Here is a 10,000-nt window from a genome sequence, read left to right as displayed (position 1 = left end):
GAAGGTCGCCATGTAAAGGAATCTGTGGGGGTAACCCAGCCGAGGCTGTCGAGCCCTATTGTGGTGTTGAGTCTGGCTGCATTGCTTTCGGTTAGGGCAGTGGGCGGGTGCCAGGGATGACCCTTCATCCACAAGGAGCTAAAATAAAAGGGTAGGAAAGGGGTGTTGGGTGAGTAAAGTATGGGTGTGTGAGTGGAGGACGGTGGATTGCATGGCTTGGTCGGCTTCCTCCGTTACATAGGGGAAGAAGCAGTTTGTTGTGTGTATATGTATGTGTGTGTATGTTTGAAGAGGACCACAGAAAGTGGTCGAAATATAAGGATATATTTATTTCTAATATTGCTTTATGATAATGGGGGACAAGACGTGTGTGTGTGTGTGTGTGTGTGTGTGTGTGTGTGTGTGTGTGTGTGTGTGTGTGTGTGTATTATATATATATATATATACATATATATATACATATATTTTTTGTGCGTGTGTGTATATATATATATATAAAAACAAACTATGTTTCAAATTGACTTCGGGACATTTTCTGAGAAATGCAATTCCTCTCTTGAGATTTAACGAATTCATGAAGTTTCTGATATGAAAGCGACCTCCAGTGATGCGATTGGATTTAGGTCCAGTGATTGGCTTAGTTCTGTTTGTACTTGGAAAACACATACGATCACATTCCCATTTGTGTTTAGGAATGAGGAAAGTAAACATTTAACTGAAACAAACATAGGCTCGTTGGCTGGACTATGGGAAACCATTTTCGAGTTCGTGTTTCATGTTTATGTAATAACTAATAACGAGTTATTGATAAGTCCCCCACACTCCCTCCCTCTCTCTCTCTCTCCTCTCTCTCTCTCTCTCTCTCTCTCTCTCTCTCTCTCTCTCTCTCTCTCTATCTCTCCTCTCTCTCTCTCTCTCTCTCTCTCTCTCTCTCTCTCTCTCTCTCTCTCTCTCTCTCTCTCTCTCTCTCTCTCTCTCTCTCTCTCTCTCTCTCTCTCTCTCTCTCTCTCTCTTTTTTTCTCTCTCTTTTTCTCTCTCTCTCCCCTCCCCCCTAGGGATATGAGGCCTCGTACATTGGGATTTGTACCTACGAGGCGAGAACAACGGCTACTTCACTATGATGGAAGAAATATAAAAAAATATAAAAAAATAGAATAAACCAAATAATAATTAAATAGCATAATAATAATGATTAATAATAATGATAAATAATAATGATAATAATGATAATGATAATAATGATAATGATATGATGATGATGATGATGGTAGTAATGATAATAATGATTAATAATAATGATAATAAATTAATTTGGATGATGGAGAACATAAACACAGGGGAAGGCTCGGAACCCTAAACACTCTAACGTTTCGTTCGCGTAGAACTTCTTCTGAAGAAGTTCTACGCGAACGAAACGTTAGAGTGTTTAGGGTTCCGAGCCTTCCCCTGTGTTTATGTTCTCCATCATCCAAATAATTTGTCTAAAAATACTTATCAATAATAAATTAATAAATTAACAACAACAACAACAACTAAATAATAGACAATGAAAGAGATAATAATGAATAACGAAACAAATTATAAAATAATGGATAAAGAAATAATATCAAATAAAAAAGATAGAATAATAGATGATAAGAAAATGAAATTGAAGGAAATCGGTAGAGAACAAAGTTGGGATTTATTGATTGTTGATGAGTAAAGATGTGTTCATTTGTCAAGAGACAGAACAGGGATGCAATAAACTGAGAGAGTAATTGAATCTAAAGGGCAAAAGATGTTTCAATGTATTTGCAATAGCAATAGTGTCCTGTTGATGAAATGAATACAGAGCAAAAACAGAATAGATATGTCAGTACACAAATGGATATAATGGTAAATATATGATGAAGTAAATTGATAAATAAAGTTGATGAAATGAACACATACAAAGAGTGGTATAAGTACATTAATGGAAGAAATAATATGTATATAATGAAAGAAATTGATAAAGTTGATGAAATGACCACACTATATAAAGAGCGTAATAATGGAAGTAATAGCAAATATATGATTAAGTGAATTCATGAATAGAAAGTTGATGAAATGAAAACACTGTACAAATAGAATAGATATATAAATACATCAATTGAAATAATGGTAAATATATGATGAAGCAAATTTATAGATAAATGATGAAATAAAGACACTACAAAAAGAATAGATATACAAGTACATAACTGGAAATTATGGTAAAAATTTTAATTCAATAAAAAATACACTAAACAAAGGAGATTCATATATAAATAAATGAATAAAAGAAGAGAAATTATATATGAAATGATAATATTATTGATGATATTAATATGAAATGATAATATTATTAGATTAATGAATAAATAATTTAAATGAACACTAGACACCAAGATAATAGGTTCATAAATAGACATAAATGAAAATAATGATAAATGTATAATTGAATGAACGAAAAGATAATAAAAATCAATACACAACACGAACAGGTATATGTAAATATGCAAACACGCGTTGATTCATGGGTTTCGAACCTCCAAATTTGTCGCCTCTGGTAGCTTAACCCCCCCCCCCCGCGCACGCACGCACGCACACACACACACACACACACACACACACACACACACACACACACACACACACACACACACACACACACACACACACACACACACACACACACACACACACACACAAACAAACTCGATCACTCTCCACATAAGTGGAGAACCCCCAAGAGGCCAAGAAAGTAATAATAATGATAATAATAAATTATAATGATAGTATTAATAATGAAATAATAGAAAAAATAGAATTATAACATTAGAAATAGTAAAATAAATTTTAATGAGGATTAGCAATAAAATAGTAATAATGAAATAGTAAAAGAATAATCTTGATAAATAATGATAATAAAATTATAAAGTAATGATAATAGAAATTCTGAAAAATGTATGACAATGATAGTAATAATAATAATGATATACAAATGTTGCCCAGATTTTCACTGGCTGGAAATCCTCGGCCCCTCGACGGCCGGCATCGTTCCCCAGGGAAGGAGGAAATGTATGAATCAGAGTTGAACAGTTAAAGCTTAGTGTCTGGATGGAGGAAGAAGAGGAGGAGTAGGAAGAGGAGGACGAGGAGGAGGAGGAGGAGGAGGAGGAGAGAGGAAAATCGTTGTTGGAGGTGGTGATAGGGTTGGTGGAGCTGCTGGTGGTGGTATGGTTGGTGGAGATGGTCGTGGTGGTATAGTTGGTGGCGGTGGTATGGTTGGTGGTGGTGTGGTTGGAGGTGGTGGTATGGTTGGTGGTGGTGGTATGGTTGGTGGCGGTTGTATGGTTAGTGGTGGTGGTAGTGGTATGGTTGGTGGTGGTGGTATGGTTGATGGTGGTGGTATGGTTGGTGGTGGTGGTATGGTTGGTGGTGGTGGTATGGCTGGTGGTGGTGGTATGTTTGGTGGTGGAGCTGGTGTTGGTATGGTTGGTGGTGGAGCTAGTGGTGGTGGTATGGTTGGTGATGGAGTTAGTGGTGGTGGTATGGTTGGTGGTGGTGGTATGGTTGGTGGCGGTGGTAAGGTTGGTGGCGGTGGTAAGGTTGGTGGTGGTTTGGTTGGTTGTATGGTTGGTGGTGTGGTTGGTAGTGGTGGTGGTATGGTTGGTGGTGGTGGTATGATTGGTGGTGGTGGTATGGTTGGGGGTGGTGGTGTGGTTAGAGGTGGTGGTATGGTGGTGGTGTTGGAGGTGGTGTAGTATGGTTGGTGGTGGTGGTATGGTTGGTGTTGGTGTGGTTGGAGGTGGTGGTATGGTAAGAGGTGAATGTGTGGTTCTGGTGAGGGAAATGGTGGAGGGGAACAAGGAGGAGAATGAAGTAGAGGAAAAGGAGGAGGAGGAGGACGAGTATCAGAATCAAGATGAGGAGGAGGAGAAGCAAGAAGAGGAGGAGAAGGAGGAGGAGGAGGAGAAGGACGAGTATGAGAATCAAGAGGAGGAGGAGGAGAAGCAAGAAGAGGAGAAGGAGGAGGAGGAGGAGGAGGAAAGTGAGGTGGTTGAAATGAATGGAAGTATCAAGGAGAAATTGACTTTAGGAGAACGAATTGTAGATAGAGATTGAAAGGAACATTTGAGAGAGATGAAGACGAGGAGTGGAGGAGGAGGAGGAGTGGAGGAGGAGGAGTGAAGCAGGAGGAGGAGGGAGGAGGAAAGGAAAGAGGGTGGTAGATGGAGAGAGGAGGGTAGATTATGGAAGAGAGTGGTAGATGCTGGGAAGAGAGTGGTAGACAATGGGAGAAGTATGGTAGATGGATGAGGGTAGTAGATGGGGAGGATGGTAGATTGTGGGCGGAGCGTGGTAGTATGACGGTAGATGGAAATGAAGGGTAGTAGACGGTGGTAGGAGTGTGGTAGATGGAGGGAAAGGGTGATAGATGGAAGAATGTGGTAGATGGAGGGAATAGTGTGGTAGATGGAGGGATGAGTGTGGTAGATGGAGGGATGAGTGTGGTAGATGGAGGGATGAGTGTGGTAGATGGAGGGATGAGTGTGGTAGATGGAGGGAAAGGGTAGTAGATGAAGGGATGAGTGTGGTAGATGGAGGGAGGACTGTGGTAGATGGAGGGGAAGGGTGGTAGATGTGGAGAGGAAGATAGATGGAGGATGAAAAGACAATGGAGGAGATGGAGGAAGAGGAGGAGGAGGAGTGAATATGTGGGCGGGATTTGTGGAATATGAGTCTGAGGATCGGATGGAGCGGATGTAGGGCAGCAATAAATGGTGGAGAGAGAGGAGGTGGAAGAGTGGGAGTTGGAGTACGAACTAGGAGTGTCACAGAAGGTGGAGTAAGAAGTGGAATAGAGTGAAGGAGTGTTGGAGTAGAGGTGGAGTAGGAACGGTGGAGTGGGAGTGTCACAAAAGGTGGAGTAAGAAGTGGAATAGAGTGGAGGACTGTTGGAGTAGAGGTGCAGTAGGAACGGTGGAGTGGGAGTGTCACAAAAGGTGGAGTAAGAAGTGGAATAGAGTGGAGGAGTGTTGGAGTAGAGGAGTAAGAACGGTGGAATGATAATGGTGCAGGAAGTGGAAGGAGTGGAATAGGACGTGTGGAGAAGAAAAAAGAGAGATCAAAAGAAAGAGAACAAAAGAGAGCGAGAGAGAGCGAAATAGAGAGAACGAGAGAGAGCGAAAGAGAAAGAACGAGAGAGAGCGAAAGGGAGAAAACGAGGAAAAAAGAGGGAGAGAAAAATAAAGCAAAGAGATGGAGAACAAGAGATGTGGAGGACAAGAGATGTGGAGGACAAGAGATGTGGAGAACAAGAGATGTGGAGAACAAGAGATGTGGAGAACAAGAGAGGTGGAGAACAAGAGAGGTGGAGAACAAGAGAGGTGGAGAACAAGAGAGGTGGAGAACAAGAGAGGTGGAGAACAAGAGAGGTGGAGAACAAGAGAGGTGGAGAACAAGAGAGGTGGAGAACAAGAGAGGTGGATAACAAGAGAGATGGAGAACGAGAGAAAAGTGGAGAACGAGAGAGGTGGAGAACAAGAGAGATGGAGAACAAGAGAGGTGGAGAACAAGAGAGGTGGAGAACAAGAGAGGTGGAGAAAAAGAGAGGTGGAGAACAAGAGAGGTGGAGAACAAGGAAGGTGGAGAACAAGAGAGGGGGAAAACAAGAGAGGGACAGCGAACGAGAGAGGGACGGAGAACTACAGAGATGGAGAACGAGAGAGAGAGAGAGAGAGAGAGAGAGAGAGAGAGAGAGAGAGAGAGAGAGAGAGAAAGAGAGAATATTTTTGTAACTTTCTCGGCACCAGAGTGAAGAGAAGAGAAAACAAGGAAATTGGCCGAGGAGGCAAAAAAAAAAAAAGAAAAAAGAGAGAGAGAGAGAGAGAGAGAGAGAGAGAGAGAGAGAGAGAGAGAGAATATAAAGTATGAGAAAATACCCACGAAGAAAGAAGCAGAGGAGATAAATAAATAAATAAATAAACAAATAAATAAATAAATAAACAAATAAATAAAATAAAATAAGAGAAAAAAAAGGGATGAAAAGAGACGAAGGGATAAAAATATTAGTTACAGAAGGAGCCGAGTTGGGAAAGAGTAAAAAGAGAAAACAAAAGATACGAAAGAGAAAAGAGGAGAAAACGGAGGATAATGCGATTTCTCTCTCCTCCTCTTGTTCGTTAAAATAAGGAAGAGAATAAAGAAGAGAAACATGAATGAGAGAGATAAGAGAGAAAAGAGAGAATAAAGAGGAGGTCCTGTGAAGAGCTGAATAAAATTGTCAGGATTGAAGAGAAGTAGAATGAATAAAAAGAAGGGTAATTGATTACCAAGGTCCTAGAAAAAGGTTAGAAACTAAAAATAGAAAAATCTTCAAGAAAAAGACGCGAAGATAAGGCCGAGGTTGAAGGAGGTGATGTGAAGAAGATTAGGGCGAGGAAGAGGAGGAGGAGGATTGGGAAGAGAAGGAGGAGGAGGACTGGGAAGAGAAGGAGGAGGAGGACTGGGAAGAGGAGGAGGAGCACTGAGAAGAGGAAGATTGGGAAGATTAGGACGAGGGAGAGGAGGAGGAGGAGGACTGGAAAGAGAAGGAGGAGGACTGAGAAGAGGAGGATTGGGAAGAGGAGGAGGAGGACTGGGAAGAGAAGGAGGAGGACTGAGAAGAGAATGATGGGGAAGAACAGGACAATTGGTAAGAGGAGGAGGAGGAGGAGGAAGAAGATGATGTGGACTGGGAAGAGGAGGAGCAAGATTGGAAAGAGGAGGAGGATTGGGAAGAGGAAAAGGAGGAGTAAGATTGGAAAGAGGAGGAGGATTGGAAAGAGGAAGAGGAGGATTGGGAAGAGGAGAAGAGAGGTTAGAGACAGGAGATTGATAATTACCTACATAATATACCAAAGACTTTTTCCACCTTACAAGGGAGGTAGCCAAAAAACATAGGCATAAATTACACTCTCATCCATTCCATCCCGATATACTCCACTCCCATTCACCTCCCTCCCTCCCCTCCCTCCCTCCCTCCCTCCCTCCCTCCCTCCCACTTATCTTGGCTTCTTTTGGATGACGGGTCATCCCTGCATCTCGCCCACTGCCCTGGGTCAGAAGGAATGTAGCAAGACACAGCACATATACAGCAAGGTCGCTTCATTAAATTGGTGACCCCCCCCCCCCCCACTCTCAGTCTCCTCATGCAGAAAAGGAGAAGACGGGGAGAAATCCCTTCGGGCTGTGTCAAAATATCATTCACACGTACCCCCTAAACTCCCTCATCCCCCACCCACTCCCTTCCATACATCACATATACATCCATACACAACCATTCTTCACTCACCCCTATCTTCTGTCTTCTCCCTTTCTTCCTCAACAGGCATCCTCCTCTTTTCCAATGCCCCTTTTACCCCTTCCATCCATCTCATCCTTGGTCGCACCCTTGTGGGGAGGTGGGCGAGAGGCTCACGCCAGGAGACGCTGAATATCTACGGCCGAAGCCGTTACTTTTGCACTATGATGCGTTTTTGGGGACTGTTGGGGGGAGGTAACGGACATTAATGGGAATCGGAGTGGAGTGCGGGATTCGAGCCCGCGACCAGGAAGATGCGAGACTCGAATCCGTGACTAGGGAGAGAGAGAGAGAGAGAGAGAGAGAGAGAGAGAGAGAGAGAGAGAGAGAGAGAGAGAGAGAGAGAGAGAGAGAGAGAGAGAGAGAGAGAGAGAGAGAGGAGTTAGGGGAACGCCAAGATAGGGGTGTTAAGAGAAAAAGAGAAGGAAGAGAGAGATAAAAAGAGAAAATTAAATTCAATGCCTATAATCCAACACCAACCATGAGGAAAAATCGAAGTTTGGGTGAAGGGCGAAGATGAGGAAAAAGAAGAAGAGGACGAAGAGGAAGAGGAGGAGGAGGAGGAGGAAGAATAATAGAGGAGATGAGATGAAGAGGATTAAGAAGAGGAGGAGGAGGAAGAGCCAAAAAAAAAGAAACAAAGGATAGAGAAGAGGAAAAGAGGAATTGGAAGAAGACAGAGAGCAAAGAGGAGGAGAAGTCGGAAGAAAGAGGTGGAGGAGGAAGAACAGAAGAGGAAGAGGAGATGAAGAAGGAAGAAGGGAAAGAAGAGGAGGTGGAGAAAGAATCGGAGGAGGTGAAGAAAGAGGAGCCGGAGGAGGTGGAGAAAGAGTCGGAGGAAGAGGAAGAGATGAAGAAGAAAGAGGGGGAAGAAGAGGCGATGGAGAAAGAATCGGAGGAGGTGAAGAAAGAGGAGCCGGAGGAGGTGGAGAAAGAGTCGGAAGAGGAGGATTAGGAAGAGGAGGTGGAGAAAGAGTCGGGGGAGGAGGAGAAAGAAGGGGAGTAGAGAAGAGGAGGAGGATTAGGAAGAGGAGGTGGACGGTGAGATGAAGTGAAATGGACGAACAAACGAGTGGAGGGATTTCCAGACGCTTGGGCTTCCCCCCCCATAGTGAAAGAGGCAAGATAAAGGCCGTGGATTTGGAGGAAGAAGAGGGAAGAAGGAGGAAGAAGAAGGAAAGGGGAAGAAGGAGGAAGGAAGGAAGAAAAAGGAAGGAGGAAAGGGGAAGAAGGAGGGAGGAAGGAAGAAAGAGGAAGAAGGAGGAAAGGGGAAGAAGGAGGGAGGAAGGAAGATAAAAGAGGAAGAAGAAGGAAAGGGGAAGAAGGAGGAAGGAAGGAAGAAGGAAAGAGGAAGAAGGAAAGAGAGGGAAAAATGAAGAAGGAAGGAGGGAGAAGGAAAGAGGAGGAAGTGAGGAAAGAGGAGAAAGGGAAGAAAGTGGAGGAAGCGAGGAAAGAGGAGGAAGGGAAGAAAGAGGAGGGAGGGAAGAAAAAGGAGGAAGGGAGGAAAGAGGAGTAAGGGAGAAAAGAGGAGGAAGTAAGAAAGAGGAGGAAGTAAGAAAGAGGAAGAAGGAAGGAGAAGGAAGGAAGTAGGAGGAAGGAAGGAAGGAGGAAAAAGGAAGAGGAAGGAAGGAGGGAGGAAGAAAAAGGAAGGAGAAGGAAGGAAGGAAGGAGGAAAAAGGAAGAGGAAGGAAGGAGGGAGGTAGAAAAAGGAAGGACAAGGAAGGAGGGAGGAAAGATAGGGAAAAAGGAAAGAGGAAGAAGAGAGAGAGAGCGAAAGTGATAAAAAGGAATATGTAAGAAGAAGAAAAGGAAATCAGAAGAGAGGAAGAAAGGCAAAAGAAGGAAATTAAAGTGGAAGAAGACAGAATTTAGAAAAGGAACAGAAAATAATAATTGAACAAGAAAATATGTAATTATTATTATTATTTATTTATCTATTTTTTTTTTTTTTTTTTTTTTTTTTTAATAGAAAAACAGGAAGAAAGGAAAGGAAAGAAAGAGATGGAAGAGGAAGACGGAATTGAGAAAAGGAAAAGAAAATAATAATTGAAAAAGAAAATGTGTTATTATTATTATTATTTATTTATTTATTTTTCATTTTCTTCTTTTTTTTCAATAGAAAAACAGGAAGAAAGGAAAGAAAATAAAGAGATGGACATAAACGGATGTAAATTAGACAATGAAAACAAAAAATCGATGAAATTGGAAATAAAAAGATGAGACTTCAGCATGGGTAATGCAGTCAAGGTCATCATATTAAGACAACAGGGCAAGACTCGTAGCAGTGGATTTAAATTGGACAAAGTCAGATTTAAGAAGGAAATAAGCAAGAACTGGTTTACCTATAGAGTGGTTAACGAATGGAATAGACTTAGTTCCCAATTAGTGTTATCGAATGGAATAAATTTAGTAACCAATTAATGAGCGTTATAACAATTGGCTGTTGTAGGAGATGAGTTTTATTTATTGAAGGGGGTAAAAGGTGGTAAGGGACATGGAACTGCCTAGTATAGGCTTTATGGTCTCTTCCAGTCTCCTCAATTCATATATTCCTACGGTGGCGCTGTTGTTTATTTTATCTATTTTTATTCCATTATTGTATCGTTTTTCATTTCTTGTTTTAACATTTTATTATAATCTTATTTAATTTTATTG

The sequence above is a fragment of the Oratosquilla oratoria genome, chromosome 16, assembly GCF_046742065.1.
Source record: "Oratosquilla oratoria isolate Oo_2021 chromosome 16, ASM4674206v1, whole genome shotgun sequence".
Taxonomy (NCBI): Eukaryota; Metazoa; Arthropoda; class Malacostraca; order Stomatopoda; family Squillidae; genus Oratosquilla; species Oratosquilla oratoria.
Note: the sequence above shows the minus strand (reverse complement) of the source record.